The 5,936-nt window shown below is 39.0% G+C and overlaps 1 pseudogene; it reads right to left on the bottom strand.

The window, feature by feature from the left end:
• Positions 1-2,547: 2,547 nt before the first annotated feature.
• On the bottom strand, positions 2,548-4,045 carry LOC111554562 (annotated as a pseudogene).
• Positions 4,046-5,936: the final 1,891 nt, after the last annotated feature.

Genomic DNA, 5,936 nt, shown 5'->3' with positions numbered 1-5,936 from the left:
TGTAAGTGTTTTCCTTCTCAACTTGTTCATCCTTCCTTACCTCACAAAACTGATTGACCTCACAAAACTGACTGACCATGTTAGTTTTTCAATCTTGGCCTTCCCCCAGTAGTCCCCAGTGTCTACTGTTGCCGTCTTTATGTCCATGTGTACCTGATGTTTAGCTCCCACTTATAAGTGAGTACATGCGGTATCTGGTTTTTCTATTCCTGTTTTAATTCACTTAGGATAATGGCCTCCATCTGCAACCATGTTGCAGCAAAGGACAAGATTTTATTCTTTTTTTCTTTTTTGGCTGTGTAGGATTCTGTGATGTATATGTACCACATTTTCTTTATCAAATCCACTGTTGATGGGCACCCAGGTTGATTCCATGACTTTGCTATTGTGAATGGTACTGTAATGAACCTGCTAGTGCATGTGTCTTTTGGTAGGACAATTTGTTTTCTTTTGAACATATACCCACTAATGGGATTGCTGGGCTGAATGGCAGTTCTAAGTTCTTTGAGAAATCCCAAACTGCTTTTCATAGTGGTGGAACTAATTTACTTCCCCACAAGTGGTATGTAAGCATTCCCTTTTCTCTGCAGTCTTGCCAACATCTATTGTTTTTTGACTTTTTAATAATGGTCATTCTGACTGTGTGAGATGGTATCTCATTGTCGTTTTGATTTGCATTTCTCTGATAATTAGTGATGATTAGCAATTTTTCATGTTTTTTCGCTACTTGCATGTCTTTTTTTGAGAAGTACCTGTCCGTGCCTTTTGCCCCATTTTAATGGGGCTATTTGTTTTCTGCTTGTTCAACTGTTTAAGTAAAGATGGAGTTTTTATTTAACATATTTAAAGATGAACTCACTGAAAATTAAGCCACAAAGTTGGTCCTCTTTATGCATCCGTTTTGTTGATAGCCTTACCTAGAGCATACTTTTCTCTAAAGGGCTGAAGCATTCTTGATATTACACAGAGCAGTGCCTATAAAATTTAATGTGCACATCACTTGGGAATATTGTTTAAATATGGATTCTGATTCAGTGGGTCTTGGGTGGGGCCTAGGATTCTGCATTGCTAACAAACTCCTAGATGATGCTGATGCTTCTGGTTTGTGGATCAAAGCCTGAATAGCAAAGACATAGGCAATGATGAAGTCCAGTTTCTAGAAGACGTTGAACACTCTGCTGCTGATTCTCTGAGCTCAAAACATTAAGGCCTGTTTCCTGGAGCTTCCTGAGTGATCAAGAGAGATCCTCTTTCTAGCTGTGATTCATGGTGTGAATAAGGGCAAATATCTCCTTTCCCCTCCTAGGTCAACCACTGAGAACATGTTGCAAACTCTCTCTTGGTGGAGTTTAAATAATGAAGTGATGTCTTGATCTGCCGATGTTTCAATAGCTGAGTACTTCCTTACGAAATCAATCTGAACCCAACCAACAATGGCATTGATTATTCCCTAAGGCCATCATCTCTAGCCCACACACTTCATATAATATAGGAGGCTCTCCCAATCTTATTAACTAACCTCAGCCTGCTTCCACTGGAAGTAATTATCCTGCTGGGATTTCTAAGTCACTGTGTTTATCATTGCCTAAAGATTTTTCAGAAAAGAATAGGATTAATAAGTGTCAGAGCCAGCTTTCTTAATTTTTATTATCATGCAAAAGGAAAAGAAACCAGGTGGCATTTGCATTCATATTTGTAGACTCACTGGAATTTGGGGTTCAAGAATGAAGCTAAATCTGGCAGATCAGGACTGAGTGACCTGTTCAATATTGTAATTACCTGTGAGTTTATCATATGATGGAAAAATGCTCCTGAGATAATTTTTTGTTTGTTTGTTTAACCTAATTTTATTAATGCTTGCCTTAGGATGGGGAATAGATCATTCAGTAAAAACATACAGTGAAAACAAAATGTCTTATCATGTGCAACTTTAAAACTACAATAATGATGTACCTTAATTAATTCCATGTACACAAGTCTAACATTCTTTTTTTTATTTTAATAAACACAATTAAGACTTCTAGGAGCATTTTATAATAAAGTAATTCCTAATTAATTTTTCTTTGTAGATAGATCAAGCACCTCCAAAATACAAATTCCTATACACAGTGAGCATGTTACTTAAAATGAACACTTAAATAAATTAAGTACGTGGACAGTCTTAGGATAAGCTTACATTATAGATTCAGCTAGGAAGGCAACAGACCATAGTGCCAAATGGAAAAAGTGTATTTGCAAATAAATTTTAAAAACTAAGTTAATTTTTATAATTAAATACAGAAAATATACTGATTTACTAAAATAAGATGTGATGTATTAACACTTCACTATAAAGAATGCACACCAGAACATTTATAAACAGTGAATGAGTCTTATTAAGAATAGTTTACTACAATAAACCCTGGCTAAATAGAAGTGCATATTGTGAAGCACTATAGTGGTATATGTTTTGCCACATACTCTTGTTACCTTGAGGTAGATAACACATGCATACCAAATTTGGCATTCATTTTCAGTTGCTGCTGGTATTAGGTATTATGCGTTTTAAGAAATGTGTACACTATGAAAAACTTGAAAATACTAATGAATGAAAAATGTCTTAGAAAAAAATAGCTATTTTCATGCAATTATGTACAGTCTCACTGTATAAATTTCAAGGCAAGGTTTGTTTCCTGTAAAACAGATCACTGTTCTATGAGAGAATGTTCTTTACTTGTCTTAGTGCATTTCTTTTTTCCTCCTGCATTGCATTATTTTGCTCGTCTTTATTTTTGTGTGCAAATGACATGCCAGTTAAAATAAAAACTATCTTACGTGTAGAAAAAGAAAGTCTGGATTTTAAAAACCGAGAACTAATAAAATCCTTACTAAATGACACCATCTGATTCAAGTAAAAAATGACTTAAACATAGTAATAAAAAAAGGCAAAACACACTTCATGAAGAATACAAAGATAAATGTCTGCTGAGTGTTTTAGTTCAGATGTTTCAGAATGCTGCTGTATGTTTTATGAGGAATTTGAGGGGAAGATTTCATAGCAGAAGGTGTTAATGTGGCCTGTATTGACTTAAGTGGTGACCCAACTGGACTGCAAAACTGTGGGATGTCTATGGACTCGAGCTGCTTGTTAAAGAGGAACTTCCCATTGTTGTTCAGAAATCCTTCCTCATTTCCTCTCTCCCCAAGCTCTCCATTCTCTACTGGCTCAGTTTCTAGCATTTCAGTATCTTCTTTCCTGCTGAAGAACTTGTCCAAGTAACGAGTGTAAGTGTTTTCCTTCTCAACTTGTTCATCCTTCTTTACCTCACACAACTGATTGATGAGATAACAGTCCTCCCCACCACTCACAAACTGGCTGTCCCAAGAAGACTGGTACAAGGTTTCTAACTGAGCCAGATTTGCCATTCCTTTTTCCTGTTTTTCTTGGCTTACTGACTTTGATATCAAACTTTTCAATTCTAGTTGGGACACTGAGCTATTCAAGTCATTTAATTTATCAACAACATCAGTAGACTCATGTTGGGAACTAAGTTGAATAGTTCCTGCAATAAAGGAATCAAAATCAAATCCCTGATTCTTTTCTCTTGTCTTTTCTAGCCAGTTGCTGTGATGTTTCCTCTAGTGCTATCTGGGCTTTAACCAATCCATTCCTTTCACGTTTTGATTTGCCTTATCAGATTTTTCTTTGCTTGTTCTTTCCAATTGGAAAGATCTATAATAAGCTTGGGTTCACAGTAATGGTTCACTCTCTGTCTCCAAACTAAGTTATCTAAATATGATGATGACCTCGTTTTGTAGTTACAAGTATGGTTACACTCCAGATCACAATATTTGTTTTCATGATCATCTGGGTACTGCCAACAAGGCTCAGTAAAGTAATTGGTACAAAAGCAGGATCCTCCAGGTACTTTTCCTGATCACCATCCAAATATTTTCAGGGATCGACCTGTACTTCTTCATCAGTGGCATCAGACAGAGCTCTTGGATCAAGCTGAACTTCATCAATGTCAAAGTTGTTATGTATAGGCCAATCATTGCCAATCATATTGCCTTTTCCTTTAGAATTATTGAACTTGTGAAAACAAGGAAGAAAACTGGCATCAAAAGGAAAGATCTTTCAAAAAGAGAGAAGAAAAATAATTATGCTTTCACAGCACGATGGTTTCTTGATGCTCATTGCATATGCCAAACAGACCTGTTGAGCTCCCCTTAGATTTGAAGCTCAAAAAGTTCTACTCATATTGAGAATTAAAAAGATTGCAGTACTCATAGTTCAAGAAAGGGGCAGCAACTCTGCAGATATTTAAATAAAACACTCAAGAAACTCAAACGGAATGAGATGATACACTATGCACTCAGATTACTGTGCTAAACGATTTAACAAATATGTGAATAAATGTGCACACAACAGGCTTCTGTGAACATTCTCCTCACAGTGCATATACATTCAGTGTTGGAATCCTGAGCAGCATCATTCTAAGGCGCTGGTCCTGAGCAGCATCATTCTAAGGCGCTGGTAAGCACTATTTCTGTTTTGCTTCTTTTCTTCCTTTGTTGCTGTATATTTCTTTTCTTTTTCTTTCTTTCTTTTTTTTTTTTTTTTTTTTTTGAGACGGAGTCTTGCTCTGTCACCCAGGCTGGAGTGCAGTGGCCGGATCTCAGCTCACTGCAAGCTCCTCCTCCCCAGTTTATGCCATTCTCCTGCCTCAGCCTCCCGCGTAGCTGGGACTACAGGCGCCCGCCACCTTGCCTGGCTAGTTCTTTTTGTATGTTTTAGTAGAGACGGTGTTTCACCGTGTTAGCCAGGATGGTCTCGATCTCCTGACCTCGTGATCCGCCCGTCTCGGCCTCCCAAAGTGCTGGGATTACAGGCGTGAGCCACCGCGCCCAGCCTGTTGCTGTGTATTTCAACAGGAAGCCCTGGCGGCTGTTGGTTAACAGAAGGTGTCTTTTGTTAGTGTTCAGGTGATTCCAGCTCACCACAATCACAATCAAAGCTACCATTCATCTTACTCTGATTCAATGGGACTTCTCCGACTCATCCAGAGAGTGCAGGGACCGCGGACAGCCCCCAGTGTCGGCTCAGGTCTCCAGCTGTGCTGGCGGCAGTGGCGTCTCCCAGGCTCTCCTCTCGCTTTGCCGCAGTCTTGCCGCAGTCGCCGCCATGTGTCCTGCGAGAGAGCGCTTCTGGGGTAATCTTAAGTGAAAAGGGACTCTGCAAATTGTGAAGACAGTATAACCACAACTTTGGTAAAAGTTTGAATGCCATGTAAGGGAAGAAAAACTGGAAGGAAAACACTAAATGATAAACTCAACTAAAGTGGTTGAGTTTAAACAGGAAAATATGAATATGCTTTCCTTTTACAATTTTTTGTGCTTTTTACTGTTTTTATAACGAGCAAGTATTGACATTGCAATTGAAAAGAAAATCTGGACTCTAAAAAACACTCAGTTAATGGGCCAGGTGCAGTGGCTCACACTTGTAATCTCAGCGCTTTGGGAGATGGATCGCTTGAGCTCAGGAGTTTGAGACCAGCCTGGGCAACATGGTGAAACCTGTCTCTACAAAACATACAGAAATTAGCCGGGCCCGGGCCTGTAGTTCCAGCTACTTGGGATGCTGAGGTGGAAGCATCACTTGAGCCCAGGAGGTGGAAGCTGCAGTGAGCCGTGATCGTTCCACTGCACTCCGGCCTGCATGACAGAGTGAGACCATCTCAACAACAACAAAAAGACAACAAAAAGACACTCAGTTAAAAGACCTTAAGTTCTGTCTGATTTGTTAACCATGTCAGTATTCTTTCTTTTGTTTTATTCTTTGGTCTGTCTTCTCTGCCTATTCAGAGCTGAGGGTTCTCCCTGCACCTGTCAGAAATCATCTGTACTCTGAAACCACTGTGAAGGCAGGGACCGCTTATGTCTCTCTCCAGCAAGAT

Source organism: Piliocolobus tephrosceles, chromosome 9 (assembly GCF_002776525.5).
Source record: "Piliocolobus tephrosceles isolate RC106 chromosome 9, ASM277652v3, whole genome shotgun sequence".
In the NCBI taxonomy this organism is placed as follows: Eukaryota; Metazoa; Chordata; class Mammalia; order Primates; family Cercopithecidae; genus Piliocolobus; species Piliocolobus tephrosceles.
Note: the sequence above shows the minus strand (reverse complement) of the source record. Positions and strands in the feature narration are given on the sequence as shown.